The sequence below is a fragment of the Lissotriton helveticus genome, chromosome 8 (genome assembly GCF_964261635.1).
Source record: "Lissotriton helveticus chromosome 8, aLisHel1.1, whole genome shotgun sequence".
Lineage (NCBI taxonomy): Eukaryota > Metazoa > Chordata > Amphibia > Caudata > Salamandridae > Lissotriton > Lissotriton helveticus.
Window position 1 is genome coordinate 379,870,422 of NC_136069.1, and position 19,539 is coordinate 379,889,960.

Genomic DNA, 19,539 nt, shown 5'->3' on the forward strand with positions numbered 1-19,539 from the left:
AGCCCCAACAGACAGCAACACAACAGACCCTCCGCACACCATCGACCACGTCCCCTTACTAGCCTAGACCAGCGTGAGCGTCGATGACACCATAAAGACCATGAGCACAATCCACTCCGGCTCTCCATCAGACCCATTCCCGCACCACTTCTTCAACAAAGCAAGCAGCTCCATCGCACCCCACCTACGCAACGTCATCAATCTCTCCCTTGAGACCGGGACCTTCCCAGAGAGCTGGAAACACGCAGAGATCAACGCCCTACTCAAACCCAAGGCAGACCCAAGAGACCTCAAGAACTTCCGACCCATCTCTCTGCTCCCCTTCCCGGCCAAGGTCATCAAGAAAATCGTTAACAGACAGCTAACCCGATACCTCGAAAAGAACAGAATCCTGGACCCTTCCCAGTCAGGGTTCCACAGCAACCATAGCAACGAGACCGCCCTCATTGTCGCCACCAACGGCATCAGGACCCTGCTAGACAATGGGGAGACTGCAGCACTAATCCTCCTAGACCTCTCCGCCGCCTTCGACAAAGTCTGCCACCGCACACTACGCGCACGCCTCCACGCCACAGGGATCCGAGACAAGGCTCTGGAATGGACCACCTCCTTCCTCTCTGGCAGAATCCAGAGCGTCCGCCTCCTCCCGTTCCGTTCCGAAGCCTCTGAGATCATCTGCGGCGTACCCTAAGGATCCTCCCTCAGCCCGACACTGTTCAACATTTACATGGCCCCGCTTGCACACGTCGACCTGACAGCACGACCTCAACATAATCTCCTACTCCGACGACCCTCAACTGATCCTCTGCCTCACCAAGGACCCCATCACTGCCAAAGCCAACCTCCATGAAGGAATGAAGGTCATCGCCGACTGGATGAAGATCAGCCAACTGAAGCTGAACTCGGACAAGACGGAGGTCCGCATCATCTGCTCCAACCCGTCAGCCTGGGACGACTACAGCACTGGGCCAATAGCACTGGGGTGAGCCCCGACCCCCACCGACCACGCACGCAACCTGGGAATCATCCTCAACTCAACGCTCTCAATGACCAGGTAAGTCAACGCCGTCTCCTCCTCCTGCTTCAACACCCTCCGCATGTTCCGCAAGATCTACAGATGGATCCTGACAGATACAAGAAAGACAGTCACCCAGGCCCTCGTCAGCAGCAGACTCGACTACGGAAACGCCCTCTACGCAGGAGCCCCGACCAAGCTCATCAATCGACTACAACGCATCCAAAACACCTCGGCACGACTGATCCTCGATGTACCACGAAACGGCCACATCACCCCCCACCTGATAAACCAGCACTGGCTCCCCGTCAACAAGAGGATATCCTTCAAGCTCCTCATCCATGCACACAAGGCACTCCACAAGACCGGCCAGCCTACCTCAACAGACTGCTCTCCTTCTACATCCCCAAATGCCAGTTACGCTCCGCCGACCTCTCACTCGCCACCGTCCCTCGCATCCAAAGAACAACCACCAGCGGGAGATCTTTTTCCCACCTCGCCGCCAAGACATGGAACACCCTCCCACTGAGCCTACGACAGACCCAAGACCTGCTGACCTTCAGGAGGACACTAAAGACCTGGCTGTTCGATCAGTAGCGGCCCCCAGCACCATGAGACCCTTACGGGTATGTAGTGCGCTTAACAAATGACTGATTGATTGATGCAGTTATGTGGTGCCTTCTCCGGTTTCCTAGTAGTTGCTATGTGATGTTTGATGGCGTAGTGCGCCTTTTCCCAATGTTGTAGCTGCCTAGATTTAACTGCAATCCATACACGTTCATAAGGATTGCCTTCTGCTTGTGTTCCATATAGGGTAGCAAATAGATGGCCGATGCAAGCAGTCCCACAGTGCTCGCCGGTAGTAGAATTAATTAAATTATTATTTGGAGTTGATATAGAGGGGATATGACAGCAATGAAGGGCGTGTGGGCGCACCAGCCCCTTGGCGTGGCACAAGGCGCAATGGCCTATTGTTCGCTTCTTCCGCACAACCATCAAGGGGACTTCAGCCTAATGCCTGCCGTCATGCTGCCGGCCTTCACGCAATTCCCCCGTGTGATCCCTAGTCCAGCGCAGCTCACCTACAGCTGGGAGCCGGAACCACTTATCACCTGCTCTGCCTCCACTTCCCGTTTCAATTTGCTGCTGACACATGGGGGGGAGGAAGGATGGCAGTGATGTGCGGGCCACAGGAGCTCTGGAGCGTCACTGTGACCCCCACCAGGGAGTTGGCTGGGGTCACCTAGGAGCCGCTGCTCCATCAACCTGACACCTGGCAATTTGTAAACCAGGCGGCCCGGCTCCAGGCTCCATCGTCTGCATCTCTGCACCGCGCAGGCTTCACACTATACGCCACGCCCAACTGTTTCCGCTCTGAAAGGAAACCACCATCTGAATAATGGATTTGATACCCCATTTTGCTTTTCAGAAACTGGTTACCGAATAGAATAACAAAATGGGTTTAGAAAAGCATTCTGATTTGTAATTTGGAAGGAGTGTGTTTTGACCGTCCTTTACAAATTCCAGTTTGCAAAGTTATGTATCAATGGTGTGCAGCCACACTTTTGGTTACAAACCAGTTTACTAACTCCTCGATGGAATGTTAATCTATTTGCGAAGGGGAATGAGTTACTTTGGGACTCCTTGCCCTTTGTGAATGAAAAAAAAGTTTGCTGGGAGTAAACTGTGGTGCGGGGTACCCACTGCTTGCTCTCAAGCAAACTTTTAAAAAGTTTAAAACTTTTTAAAATAGAGCCCAGTTTCCTTTAAGGAAAAAGGGTTAAAAAGTTAATGAGGTAGGTCAGATTGCAACCTAGTAGAATTTTCAATTTTGTACAACGGTCTAATTGTACATAGGTCAATTGGCAAAATTCCACACTCGTCACAAAAAATCTGGTTGTAATTTGTGACAAGTATTTTACGACCAATGTTTCATACAGCTGGTGCATAGTGCCTTCACATTACGTATACCTAAAAAAAAAACTATTTACTGCAAGATGGGCAGAAACATCATTTTAAACCTATATATGCAGTGGCATGTTTGCAATTATTAAAACACTACCCGCTCCTGAAGTGGGAGTAAAGCATTTTATCCTTCATTTAACTGTAAAACGGTATAATACACAGCTCGAAGTCTTTGCACAACCTCATTATTTTAACATCTTCAAAGTAAATGCTCGTGCATTACAAGTTTATGCGATCAAACATTGTCATTTTCAAAAATTGTGATAATTCACCGCAACAACCTGATTGGAGTTGGTTTTAATGCAATAGGTCTTGATTTCCATCACCTCTATAGTGCATAGCGAATACCCCACAATCCAACTATATTACTCTATTCATTAAAGGTAATGGTGATATGCGCTCAAACCAGTTGTTTAAATGTCTCTTCTTCAGACCTACAGCAAGAATGTTCTTGTGACTAAATTACATACTGGTAAAAAAGTAAAATTCTCTCTAATATCCTCGCCTTCTGAAAGGGCATACATTTACTGGGGCTACTCTCTGCCATCGTCCCCACAGATCAGTCATCCCTCGCTTTCTGTCACTCCTACGTGAACATACTTTGTCATTCTCAGGGAAACAAGAGAAAACTCAGGGCCTGAATTAGAGTTTGGCAGAGAGGGTACTCCGTGGCAGCTGCAACAAAGTGCCCTCTCGCCATACCCTGATCGCCCACCCGATTTCTAGGCAGGCAGACCTTAAGTATGTCAGCGATGAAGCCTCCTCTGGCTCCGTCGCTGACATACACCTCCGACATTACAACGGAGTACAGGCCATCAGAGGTTTACATAGAATGCTACCCGCTCCATTTAGAATGTACGATGTTATATACACTTTTCTGTTTTTCCTCACTACCAGTACAAACCTGGCAATGAGGGACAGTAAAAAACTAAAAAATTGCTCCCACACCCAAGGAGACGATTCCTGTAGTGTGGGTATCATTATTTTTTTCCTTTTAAAAGCAAAATCCCGCTTTGGGATTTTATTTTTAAAACGCAAAAACGTATTAAAAGTTTGACTGGCAATTGTCAAGTTTGACAGAGATGTCTGTCAAACTTTTACCACACTGACAGGAACCGCCAGGAGAATAGCTAAAGATGTTTGTAGTGCCGACAGACATCTCTAAATGAGCAGTACGAGTACTCCATCAGGGCAACAGATTATTTTACTCCACTGGACGAAATAAATACCATACTCCACACTGTATGTCAGGCCTTGATGATTCACCTCGGTACTAGTTGTATCCGGGTCCATGTCTCCAACTGCAGTGCGGAAACTGAGTAAAAAAAGCGAAGTTTATGGTCCTGGGACCATGAGTATAAGCCACAAAAATACCTACCTCTGGGCCACATGCACAAAAGCATCATCAAGGTTACTGACAACAAGGATGCAGCTCCTGGTCTCAACTCTTTTACTTTTCGGCTCCTAACTTCAAACTCCAGTCAGGCTTACTTTCAACTCCCAACCAAAGTTTTCCTTCACGTTCACACCAGCTCCAACATTGCAAAGATGACATCAAAGGAGACTTCAAATGTGGATGCCTCTGAAACATTCATCACATCCGAACAAACAGACAGGCATACCATATAGATAAACAAACACTAAATAAAAGCCCTGGTGAAATGCATTCCCATTTGGTAAACAAGACAAAAGATTCTTTGACTCCTGTTCAAGCTAAATGACAATGGAGACACTGTACTGTGTAGCAGCATAGCCCATATGAGACAGTTGCTACTATGCAAACATTTTAATTATCAACTTCACAGATGCAGCAGTATCATCACTTTAGAAAACCCACCTATTTAGCAACAGCTTCGTTTCAAGCTAAATAATTGTGGGAATGTGTTACAGGAAATGAATCAGCTTACCTGTGTGGGTGGAGCAACCTCATTCTACATGATCAAAAATATTTTCCTTGACCACACTGTTGTTTTAACAGTAATTGTCTGAAATTGATATAATAGTAGCAAACTTGGCATGCTTGTTTAAAAGCATGCACCCTTCTATCATGGTGACAGTTTGTTTCCATAATGCATTCCACCAGCCCCTGTTGTACTATATGATACTTTGATCTATGCTGGGGTCTGTGGCCTTCTGACAGGGCTTTAGACACCAAGGGCCTTATTATGATGGCGGTTGGACGAGTGTCCGACCGCCATTGTAGTAGAAGTGGGATCTCCCGACAAGTAGTCAGAGGTCCCAAACACCAGGTAAGGATGCAACCACTGTGTAGACGGTCGAAAAAATTCCTTTTTCTATTGCGGCATGTGCTGCGGCCTGGAAAAGGGCATCAGCACAAGTCACCATAGTAAAAGGGATGTTTTTAACCATCCATTCACTGTGTACCAGGCACATGGGGTTACTGGCACACGGTGCATGGATGTTTGGGGGGCACCACATGTGCCCCAAAGACCAAATTGCAGAGGCCTGCGGTGGATAGAGCCCTGCTAGGGGCCCTCAAAGTCTATTTCCAATAGACTTTCCATGGCGGTCAGACCACCATGAAGAGGCTGTCGGAAATTGACAATCTAATCCCTACAGCAGAGCCTCCGCAGGCACCGCCCCATTGTAGGGAATAGGTTCCGACTGCTGGCTGACAGACTCCATGAGTCTGTTGGAGGCAGCGGTCTTTTCCCCGCCCGCTGTGCTACGACTGACGGCATCATAATTCAGCAGTCGGATATCGTAATCGGGCCCTAAATGCTTGTTTGAATTTGTGTTAAATTCACTTACTGTCCAACACTTGTTAACAGTGGACTGACCTGACACCTTAACTGGTCACTAGTCTGTGACTTCGGAGGTGTGCATCAGCACCTGTAGAAATCAGGACACAGGTGCCAACCCAAATTTCACATCCCATGGTGGAATATCTCTGACAGTACTACTTCTCAAGAAGCAAAAACGAACAGTGCAGTGGAAGGGTGGCACAATTCCATCCAATGCATGCTTGGAAGAAGCCAACCAACACTCTACCAATTTCTAGAAATACTCAATAAGTAACAAAGACACCAGAAATTAAGACTAGGAAAATTCATAAAAGACCTAGAAACAAACAAACTGAATAATAGCACCAAATGCTAGCAAGCAAAGTGCAATTATTTACTTCTTTGAAAGTATAGCCAGAAACTACTACAAAAAATCACCATTAAATAAATCATTAAAGACTGACTTAAATTAATTAAATAACAGAAACCTACAATCCTTTATAAATAATAAATGATTAAAATTTTTTATATTCTGAATACAAATTTAAAAAAAGACATCATTTCAAAATAATAAACACATTGCAATAATTAATACTTATAAAAAAACCTCCAAAACACCAAGTAAAATACAATAAAATAAAGCATGCACAGATGAAAAGCGGTACATTACACATAATTACAAAATAGTAAAATATTAACAAACATAATAGAATTAAATATCCGCATGTAAATAAAAAATATATAAAAAACAGAATTACCCCTGATTTTGAAGCTGAAGTTCTCCATAGATGATACCACATTCATAGCAAAATATAATGCATCAACAATTCATAAAAAATTTAGCCCAAACGAATATTGAAATAAATATGAAGAATCGAATCCATCCAAACTGATCAAATAAAATCGAGGAAAGACACTTGAAACCCTGAAACATTTAAAAGAAAAAGTACGCTCCAGGAAAATCGCAAAAACATGAAAAAATAAAATAAACAGGTGGATAAAAATCTCAAATATTTTTCCTAAAAAAAAAATAAACATGCATCAACCATCCAAATCAATATTCTTGAAGTCTAATACAAATCATTTTAAAGCAAACACATAAAACCGACCCTTAAAATAAACATGCCCAACCCAAACTGTAAGAAACAAATCAAAATACCTGAAGATAGTTAAAATGTAACATTCGGTTTAACATTAAAAAAATGTATATAATTAATCACATTTAGGCCTAGTGCAGGTACCGCAAACAACAACAATAAAATCGACATTAACTATAACCTAAAAAAACATATACACATACAAATACTACCATAACCAACACTTTAAGACCTTCCCCAAGACATTTCATTATAACCACTTTAAACTTAACTGCATTGAACAAAGTGTTTGACTTTGGGGGGCTGGATTTACCATTCCCACTCCATACAATATCACATTCTAGAAAGTGCTGGACTTTGCGGGAGCTAGATTTAATATTGCCACTCCAAACCTCACCACATTGGGGGAAGTACTGGAGATTTTGGGAGGTGCATCAGATTTACTATTCCCACTCCTAACTTAACAACTTAGCCACATTACGGCAAGTGTTGGACTTTGGGAGTGGAGGTTCAGTTTACTATTCCCACGCCAAACCTAACAACATTGGGAAAAGTGTAGGATTTCAAGGAGGAGCTTCACTTATAAGATTCACATTCCAATCTTAACCACACTCTATCAAAACAAATTAGATTAGTACAAATATTACACTGAAAACAAACCCAATTTCTTAAAATTAGGTACTGCTAAAACACATACTCATTAACACAAAAAGGGATTGGTAAAAATGAATACAGTATACAAATGAAATGATTAAATGCATTAAATATATAGATAAAAACATAACAAAACATAATTTTCAAACCTAACATTCAAAATGTAAAATCAATGTAATTTATTTATACTTTGTTGAAAAAATATTTAATAATTGTTAGACATAATTAATTACCAGAGCACTAAAAATCATTAAAAAAAACACATAAATAATGTAACACAAATAAAATTGTGGAAAGACACATGAAACCCTGAAACATTTAAAAGAAAAAGTACGCTCCAGGAAAACCGCAAAAACATGAAAAACTAAAATAAACAGGTGGTTAAAAATCTCAAATATTTTTCCTAAAAAAAAAATAAACATGCATCCACCATCCAAATCAAGATTCTTGAAGTCTAATACAAATCATGTAAAAGCGAACACATAAAACCGACCTTTAAAATAAACATGCCCAACCCAAACTGTAAGAAAAAAATTAAAATACCTAAAGATAGTTAAAATGTTACATTCGGTTTAACATAAAAAAAATGTATGTAATTAATCACATTTAGGCTAAGTGCAGGTACCAAAAACAACTACAATAAAATCGACATTAACTATAACCTAAAAAACATATACACATATAATTACTACCATAACCAACACTTGAAGACCATCCTCAAGGGTATACAACCGTTTCAACGCAACTTTTACAACGAATATCTTTTACAACGCAACTTTTACAACGCAGGTGTCATTATAACGCATGGCATTACAACGCATGTTTTTACATCGCAGGTACCTTTACAACGCATGCCATTACAACGTAAGTATTGGTAAGTATATAATTATATTAAACATTTTATTTAATTAATTTTATAAAAATAAATAAATATTAATTAATTATTATATTTAAAAATAAAATATTATTTATTTAAAAAAATTATTTATGTAATTCTATTATTAATAAATATTTTTACCCCTACACTATCCAACCCATACCCTACTATTACACCCCCCTGGAGTTAGAATAGTAATTTTACCCCTACACTATCCAACACTTACCCTACTATTACACCCCCCTGGAGTTAGAATAGTAATTTTACCCCTACACTATCCAACACTTACCCTACTATTACACCCCCCCGGAGTTAGAATAGTAATTTTTACCCCTACACTATCCAACACTTACCCTACTATTACACCCCCCCGGAGTTAGAATAGTAAATTTTACCCCTACACTATCTAACACTTACCCTACTATTACACCCCCCCGGAGTTAGAATTAACCCTGGGCGTAGTGTGCGGAGTGGGGCTCCGCGGAGCTACGCGAAGTGGGCGCAAAACTACGTCCACCCGCGCACTCCGCGTAGCCCCACTACGCGCCGCCCGCCTCCCTCCCGCCCTCCGTAAATATTTAAATAAAAGGATTGAAAGGTTTTAAAAACACTTACCTTGTCCGCCGCGTCCCTGGGGCTCCCTCTCCCGTCCCTGGATTCGCGCCGCCGCCATTTCGGATACTAATGCGCATGCGCGGGTGCCCGCGCATGCGCATTTCTCATGAGAAATGCGCATGCGCGGGTGCCCGCGCATGCGCATTAGTATCCGAAATGGCGGCGGCGCGAATCCAGGGACGGGAGAGGGAGCCCCGGGGACGCGGCGGACAGGTAAGTGTTTTTAAAACCTTTCAATCCTTTTATTTAAATATTTAGGGAGGGCGGGAGGGAGGCAGGTGGCGGCCAGCTACGCACCGTCTGCGGAGCGCGCGTAGTGCCGCCTGGCTACGCCCGCTACGCAAAATGCGTAGGAGACGGCACTACGCGCACTCCGTGCACTCCGTGCACGGAGCGTAGCTGGCCGCCCACCGTTAGTTAGAAAAGTAATTTTTACCCCTACACTATCCAACACTTACCCTACTATTACACCCCCCTGGAGTTAGAATAGTAATTTTTACCCCTACACTATCCAACACTTACCCTACTATTACACCCCCCCCGGAGTTAGAATAGTAATTTTTACCCCTACACTATCCAACACTTACCCTACTATTACACCCCCCTGGAGTTAGAATAGTAATTTTTACCCCTACACTATCCAACACTTACCCTACTATTACACCCCCTGGAGTTAGAATAGTAATTTTTACCCCTACACTATCCAACACTTACCCTACTATTACACCCCCCCGGAGTGAAAATAGTAAATTTTACCCCTACACTATCCAACACTTACCCTACTATTACACCCCCCGGAGTTAGAATAGTAATTTTTACCCCTACACTATCCATCACTTACCCTACTATTACACCCCGGCGGAGTTAGAATAGTAATTTTTACCCCTACACTATCCAACACTTACCCTACTATTACACCCCCCCGGAGTTAGAATAGTAATTTTTACCCCTACACTATCCAACACTTACCCTACTATTACACCCCCCCGGAGTTAGAATAGTAATTTTTACCCCTACACTATCCAACACTTACCCTACTATTACACCCCCCCTGGAGTTAGAATAGTAATTTTTACCCCTACACTATCCAACATTTACCCTACTATTACACCCCCCCCCCGGAGTTAGAATAGTAAATTTTACCCCTACACTATCCAACACTTACCCTACTATTACACCCCCCCGGAGTTAGAATAGTAAATTTTACCCCTACACTATCCAACACTTACCCTACTATTACACCCCCCCGGAGTTAGAATAGTAATTTTTACCCCTACACTATCCAACACTTACCCTACTATTACACCCCCCTGGAGTTAGAATAGTAATTTTTACCCCTACACTATCCAACACTTACCCTACTATTACACCCCCCCGGAGTTAAAATAGTAATTTTTACCCCTACACTATCCAACACTTACCCTACTATTACACCCCCCCAGAGTTAGAATAGTAATTTTTACCCCTACACTATCCAACACTTACCCTACTATTACACCCCCCCCGGAGTTAGAATAGTAATTTTTACCCCTACACTATCCAGCACTTACCCTACTATTACACCCCCCCGGAGTTAAAATAGTAATTTTTACACCTACACTATCCAACACTTACCCTACTATTACACCCCCGGAGTTAGAATAGTAATTATACTACACTTACCGTACTATTATACACACTAGGAGTTAACATTATTAATTAAAAAATATATTTAAAACATTTAAATTAATTACAATTATTTATCGAATAATTTTTGTAATTTAAATAAAATTTAATTAATTTTCTAAAATATAAATACTTACCTATACTTACGTTGTAATGGCATGCGTTGTAATAGCACCTGCGTTTTAATGCCATGCGTTGTAATGCCATGCGTTGTAATGGCACCTGCGTTGTAAAAATTGCGTTGTGATGGCATGCGTTGTGAATGCATGCGTTATAATGTCATACATCCTCCCCAAGACATAATATTATGACCACTTTAAACTTAACTGCATTGAAGAAAGTGTTTGACTTTGGCGGGCTGGATTTACCATTCCCACTCCATGCAAAATCACATTCTAGAAAGTGCTGGACTTTGTGGGAGCTAGTTTTAATATTGCCACTCCAAACCTAACCACATTGGGGGAAGTGCTGGAGTTTGTGGGAGGTGCATCAGATTTACTATTCCTACTCCTAACTTAACAACTTAGCCACATTATGGAAAGTGTTGGACTTTGGGAGTGGAGGTTCAGTTTATTATTCCCATGCCAAACCTAACAACATTGGGAAAAATGTAGGATTTCAAGGAGGAGCTTCACTTATAAGATTCACATTCCAATCTTAACCACACTCTATCAAAACAAATTAGATTAGTACAAATATTACACTGAAAACAAACCCAATTTCTTAAAATTAGGTACTGCTAAAACACATACTCATTAACACAAAAAGGGATTGGTAAAAATGAATACAGTATACAAATGAAATGATTAAATGCATTAAATATATAGATAAAAACATAACAAAACATAATTTTCAAACCTAACATTCAAAATGTAAAATCAATGTAATTTATTTATACTTTGTTGAAAAAATATTTAATAATTGTTAGACATAATTAATTACCAGAGCACTAAAAATCATAAAAAAACCACATAAATAATGTAACACAAATAAAATTGTGGAAAGACACATGAAACCCTGAAACATTTAAAAGAAAAAGTACGCTCCAGGAAAACCGCAAAAACATGAAAAACTAAAATAAACAGGTGGTTAAAAATCTCAAATATTTTTCCTACAAAAAAAATAAACATGCATCCACCATCCAAATCAAGATTCTTGAAGTCTAATACAAATCATGTAAAAGCGAACACATAAAACCGACCCTTAAAATAAACATGCCCAACCCAAACTGTAAGAAAAAAATTAAAATACCTAAAGATAGTTAAAATGTTACATTCGGTTTAACATAAAAAAAATGTATGTAATTAATCACATTTAGGCTTAGTGCAGGTACCAAAAACAACTACAATAAAATCGACATTAACTATAACCTAAAAAACATATACACATATATTTACTACCATAACCAACACTTGAAGACCATCCTCAAGGGTATACAACCGCTTCAACGCAACTTTTACAACGAATATCTTTTACAACGCAACTTTTACAACGCAGGTGTCATTATAACGCATGGCATTACAACGCATGTTTTTACATCGCAGGTACCTTTACAACGCATGCCATTACAACGTAAGTATTGGTAAGTATATAATTATATTAAACATTTTATTTAATTAATTTTATAAAAATAAATAAATATTAATTAATTATTATATTTAAAAATAAAATATTATTTATTTAAAAAAATTATTTATGTAATTCTATCATTAATAAATATTTTTACCCCTACACTATCCAACCCATACCCTACTATTACACCCCCCTGGAGTTAGAATAGTAATTTTACCCCTACACTATCCAACACTTACCCTACTATTACACCCCCCTGGTGTTAGAATAGTAATTTTACCCCTACACTATCCAACACTTACCCTACTATTACACCCCCCCGGAGTTAGAATAGTAATTTTTACCCCTACACTGTCTAACACTTACCCTACTATTACACCCCCCCGGAGTTAGAATAGTAATTTTTACCCCTACACTATCCAACACTTACCCTACTATTACACCCCCCCCCGGAGTTAGAATAGTAATTTTTACCCCTACACTATCCAACACTTACCCTACTATTACATCCCCCCCGGAGTTAGAATAGTAATTTTTACCCCTACACTATCCAACACTTACCCTACCATTACACCCCCCTGGAGTTAGAATAGTAATTGTTACCCCTACACTATCCAACACTTACCCTACTATTACACCCCCCTGGAGTTAGAATAGTAATTTTTACCCCTACACTATCCAACACTTACCCTACTATTACACCCCCCCGGAGTTAGAATAGTAAATTTTACCCCTACACTATCCAACACTTACCCTACTATTACACCCCCCCCGGAGTTAGAATAGTAATTTTTACCCCACACTATCCAACACTTACCCTACTATTACACCCCCCCAGAGTTAGAATAGTAATTTTTACCCCTACACTATCCAACACTTACCCTACTATTACACCCGCCCAGAGTTAGAATAGTAATTTTTACCCCTACACTATCCAACACTTACCCTACTATTACACCCCCCCGGAGTTAGAATAGTAATTTTTACCCCTACACTATCCAACACTTACCCTACTATTACACCCCCCTGGAGTTAGAATAGTAATTATTACCCCTACACTATCCAACAATTACCCTACTATTACACCCCCCCGGAGTTAGAATAGTAAATTTTACCCCTACACTATCCAACACTTACCCTACTATTACACCCCCCGGAGTTAGAATAGTAAATTTTACCCCTACACTATCCAACACTTACCCTACTATTACACCCCCCCGGAGTTAGAATAGTAATTTTTACCCCTACACTATCCAACACTTACCCTACTATTACACCCCCCCGGAGTTAGAATAGTAATTTTTACCCCAACACTATCCAACACTTACCCTACTATTACACCCCCCCCCCCGGAGTTAAAATAGTAATTTTTACCCCTACACTATCCAACACTTACCCTACTATTACACCCCCCCGGAGTTAGAATAGTAATTTCTACCCCTACACTATCCAACACTTACCCTACTATTACACCCCCCCGGAGTTAGAATAGTACTTTTTACCCCTACACTATCCAGCACTTACCCTACTATTACACCCCCCCGGAGTTAAAATAGTAATTTTTACCCCTACACTATCCAACACTTACCCTACTATTACACCCCCCTGAGTTAGAATAGTAATTATACTACACTTACCGTACTATTATACACACTAGGAGTTAACATTATTAATTAAAAAATATATTAAAAAAATTAAAATTAATTACAATTATTTATCGAATAATTTTTGTAATTTAAATAAAATTTAATTAATTTTCTAAAATATAAATACTTACCTATACTTACGTTGTAATGGCATGCGTTGTAATAGCACCTGCGGTTTAATGCCATGCGTTGTAATGCCATGCGTTGTAATGCCACCTGCGTTGTAAAAATTGCGTTGTGATGGCATGCGTTGTGAATGCATGCGTTATAACGTCATACATCCTCCCCAAGACATAATATTATGACCACTTTAAACTTAACTGCATTGAAGAAAGTGTTTGACTTTGGCGGACTGGATTTACCATTCCCACTCCATGCAAAATCACATTCTAGAAAGGGCTGGACTTTGTGGGAGCTAGTTTTAATATTGCCACTCCAAACCTAACCACATTGGGGGAAGTGCTGGAGTTTGTGGGAGGTGCATCAGATTTACTATTCCCACTCCTAACTTAACAACTTAGCCACATTATAGAAAGTGTTGGACTTTGGGAGTGGAGGTTCAGTTTATTATTCCCATGCCAAACCTAACAACATTGGGAAAAATGTAGGATTTCAAGGAGGAGCTTCACTTATAAGATTCACATTCCAATCTTAACCACACTCTATTGAAACAAATTAGATTAGTAAAAATATTACATTGAAAACAAACCCAATTTCTTAAAATTAGGAACTGCTAAAACACATTCTTATTAAAACAAAAAGGGTTTGGTAAAAATGTATACAGTGTACAAATGAAATTATTAAATGCATCAAATATATAGATGAAAACATAACAAAACATAATTTTTAAACCTAACATTCAAAATGTAAAATCAATGTAATTTTTTTTATACTTCATTAAAAAAATATTTAATAATGTTAGAAATAATTAATTAAATACCAGAGCACTAAAAATCCTTAAAAAAACACATAAATAATGTAACACAAATTCATCATTTTCAATTATTACAAATAGTGTTTTAAAAAATAAAAATTAAAATCATTTCTCACTAAATTCCTGTGCTAACCCATTCTTGAAACACTTAGGACCCCCCTTAGGATGGCAGGCGGATCGCCCCCGCCGGGCCGGCGGTAGTGACCGCCGGCCCGCAGGGGTGATCCGCCTGCCATCCTTGCAGCAAAGACCCCCCCGCCATATTACAATGGCTAGGGGTCTGCGGCAGACGGAAGGACCATCCGCCGCTTTTCCATCCAGTCGACAAGTCGACAGGGTGGAAAAGGGTTCAATATGGTGGCGGTGTCTGAAAGACACCGCCACCATATTACAATGTGGCCGTGAACATGCCTTTCCGTGGCGGCAAGGCATGCAAAGTCTGCTTGCGGGGGCATGTTGCGGGCCCCCAGAGACTCCGGGGGGTGGGGATGCACTCCTACCTTTCAATGAACAACGTGGCAGGCACCACGCGGTACCTTGCACGTTGTGCATTTAAACGCACAACCTGCCTTTGTGGCATTGTGGCGGGCGGTGCTCTCTGCACCGCCCGCCGCAATGTTGCAGATGCGCCATGGGCCCACCAGTGTGGAGGGCGCATGCTAATCGGGAGTGCAGGACCGCCGTACCCTCAGCGGGCGGTCTCGTTTCCCGAGGGTATGACTGGCAGACTTTGTCCGCCCGCCATAATAATGGGGCCCTTAGACTCAAATTGAAATACATAATTGAAAAAAAAAAAATCACTTGAGAAATAACTAAAATTCGCCTCCACGTTCCATGCCAAAAAACAAAGGGTCCCGCAAGGCTCCGCGTTGAGCCCCACTCTTTTTAATCTTTATGTTCAACCTTTGGCGGTCCTGGCATGGAGCAGAGGGTTTACCATTGTATCATATGCTAATGATACACAGCTGGTGGTTGCTCTCTCAGACGACATGGGGGGCAGCATCCAAGTTTGAGGATGATCTTATGGCTGTTGCCAAGTGGATGACTGATAACTGTTTCCAACTGAACTCCAGCAAGTCAGAGGTCCTGCTGATGGTAAACCATCAAGAGCTGTGGGGGGATCGGTGGTGGCCGGCCATATTGGGCGGTGCATCTACCACTAAGTGGGTGGTGAAAGATTTTGGTGCCTCAGTCGATTCGGACCTCAGCTTTCAGTTTCAAACCAAGAAAGTTGCAGGGACCTGCTTTGGCATACTTCGGGGCTTAAACAGTTGCTTGGGTTTTTTTACCCACCCGTTAGGCAAATGATTATTCAGGGCTCCATTTTATCAAGATTGGATTATGCCAATGGACTGTACTTAGGGGTAAATAAGACCAAAACCCTGAGATTGCAGCGAGTTCAAAATGCGGCAGCTAGAACCCTGCTGGGTCTCCCCAGAACATGCCCCACTTCTAGGGCAATCCGCTGGTTACATTGGTTGCCTGTTGTAAAACGAGTTGAATTCAAGGTCCTCTGCTCTGCATCTAAAATCTTGAAATCTTCCTCTCTGGCCATCTTGTCTAATTTGCTATTACTTTATTCCCCTATGCGCAAACTTCGCTCCACTGGACAACATCTGGCGACCCAGGCACTCCACACCACTTGGAGTCAAGCTAGCCGGGCTGAAGAGAGGTGTTACCTCGAAACCGGTCCGGTCCTCGGATGCTTGATTCCGGTCTGGGAAAGATATGGCTGTTGTAGTTCGGACTGGACTGTTCCCATGGGGCAACAGGGTCAGAGCTGATTTGCATAAAGCCATTATCTGACCCAGGGTGGTGTGGAGTGCAAAAAAACGATGGATTTGGGCCCAGATCTTTTGACTGGGGGAGTGTGTGACATTGATCCACATTCAGTCCATCACTTGTTGTTTTTTGCAATTGCCGCCCTAAGTGCGCTGGGGATGCCCAGACGTGGGTCCCAGGCACTCCACACCACTTGGAGTCAAGCTAGCCGGGCTGAAGAGAGGTGTTACCTCGAAACCGGTCCGGTCCTCGGATGCTTGATTCCGGTCTGGGAAAGATATGGCTGTTGTAGTTCGGACTGGACTGTTCCCATGGGGCAACAGGGTCAGAGCTGATTTGCATAAAGCCATTATCTGACCCAGGGTGGTGTGGAGTGCAAAAAAACGATGGATTTGGGCCCAGATCTTTTGACTGGGGGAGTGTGTGACATTGATCCACATTCAGTCCATCACTTGTTGTTTTTTGCAATTGCCGCCCTAAGTGCGCTGGGGATGCCCAGACGTGGGTCCCAGGCACTCCACACCACTTGGAGTCAAGCTAGCCCGGCTGAAGAGAGGTGTTACCTCGAAACCGGTCCGGTCCTCGGATGCTTGATTCCGGTCTGGGAAAGATATGGCTGTTGTAGTTCGGACTGGACTGTTCCCATGGGGCAACAGGGTCAGAGCTGATTTGCATAAAGCCATTATCTGACCCAGGGTGGTGTGGAGTGCAAAAAAACGATGGATTTGGGCCCAGATCTTTTGACTGGGGGAGTGTGTGACATTGATCCACATTCAGTCCATCACTTGTTGTTTTTTGCAATTGCCGCCCTAAGTGCGCTGGGGATGCCCAGACGTGGGTCCCAGGCACTCCACACCACTTGGAGTCAAGCTAGCCGGGCTGAAGAGAGGTGTTACCTCGAAACCGGTCCGGTCCTCGGATGCTTGATTCCGGTCTGGGAAAGATATGGCTGTTGTAGTTCGGACTGGACTGTTCCCATGGGGCAACAGGGTCAGAGCTGATTTGCATAAAGCCATTATCTGACCCAGGGTGGTGTGGAGTGCAAAAAAACGATGGATTTGGGCGCAGATCTTTTGACTGGGGGAGTGTGTGACATTGATCCACATTCAGTCCATCACTTGTTGTTTTTTGCAATTGCCGCCCTAAGTGCGCTGGGGATGCCCAGACGTGGGTCCCAGGCACTCCACACCACTTGGAGTCAAGCTAGCCGGGCTGAAGAGAGGTGTTACCTCGAAACCGGTCCGGTCCTCGGATGCTTGATTCCGGTCTGGGAAAGATATGGCTGTTGTAGTTCGGACTGGACTGTTCCCATGGGGCAACAGGGTCAGAGCTGATTTGCATAAAGCCATTATCTGACCCAGGGTGGTGTGGAGTGCAAAAAAACGATGGATTTGGGCCCAGATCTTTTGACTGGGGGAGTGTGTGACATTGATCCACATTCAGTCCATCACTTGTTGTTTTTTGCAATTGCCGCCCTAAGTGCGCTGGGGATGCCCAGACGTGGGTCCCAGGCACTCCACACCACTTGGAGTCAAGCTAGCCGGGCTGAAGAGAGGTGTTACCTCGAAACCGGTCCGGTCCTCGGATGCTTGATTCCGGTCTGGGAAAGATATGGCTGTTGTAGTTCGGACTGGACTGTTCCCATGGGGCAACAGGGTCAGAGCTGATTTGCATAAAGCCATTATCTGACCCAGGGTGGTGTGGAGTGCAAAAAAACGATGGATTTGGGCCCAGATCTTTTGACTGGGGGAGTGTGTGACATTGATCCACATTCAGTCCATCACTTGTTGTTTTTTGCAATTGCCGCCCTAAGTGCGCTGGGGATGCCCAGACGTGGGTCCCAGGCACTCCACACCACTTGGAGTCAAGCTAGCCGGGCTGAAGAGAGGTGTTACCTCGAAACCGGTCCGGTCCTCGGATGCTTGATTCCGGTCTGGGAAAGATATGGCTGTTGTAGTTCGGACTGGACTGTTCCCATGGGGCAACAGGGTCAGAGCTGATTTGCATAAAGCCATTATCTGACCCAGGGTGGTGTGGAGTGCAAAAAAACAATGGATTTGGGCCCAGATCTTTTGACTGGGGGAGTGTGTGACATTGATCCACATTCAGTCCATCACTTGTTGTTTTTTGCAATTGCCGCCCTAAGTGCGCTGGGGATGCCCAGACGTGGGTCCCAGGCACTCCACACCACTTGGAGTCAAGCTAGCCGGGCTGAAGAGAGGTGTTACCTCGAAACCGGTCCGGTCCTCGGATGCTTGATTCCGGTCTGGGAAAGATATGGCTGTTGTAGTTCGGACTGGACTGTTCCCATGGGGCAACAGGGTCAGAGCTGATTTGCATAAAGCCATTATCTGACCCAGGGTGGTGTGGAGTGCAAAAAAACGATGGATTTGGGCCCAGATCTTTTGACTGGGGGAGTGTGTGACATTGATCCACATTCAGTCCATCACTTGTTGTTTTTTGCAATTGCCGCCCTAAGTGCGCTGGGGATGCCCAGACGTGGGTCCCAGGCACTCCACACCACTTGGAGTCAAGCTAGCCGGGCTGAAGAGAGGTGTTACCTCGAAACCGGTCCGGTCCTCGGATGCTTGATTCCGGTCTGGGAAAGATATGGCTGTTGTAGTTCGGACTGGACTGTTCCCATGGGGCAACAGGGTCAGAGCTGATTTGCATAAAGCCATTATCTGACCCAGGGTGGTGTGGAGTGCAAAAAAACGATGGATTTGGGCCCAGATCTTTTGACTGGGGGAGTGTGTGACATTGATCCACATTCAGTCCATCACTTGTTGTTTTTTGCAATTGCCGCCCTAAGTGCGCTGGGGATGCCCAGACGTGGGTCCCAGGCACTCCACACCACTTGGAGTCAAGCTAGCCGGGCTGAAGAGAGGTGTTACCTCGAAACCGGTCCGGTCCTCGGATGCTTGATTCCGGTCTGGGAAAGATATGGCTGTTGTAGTTCGGACTGGACTGTTC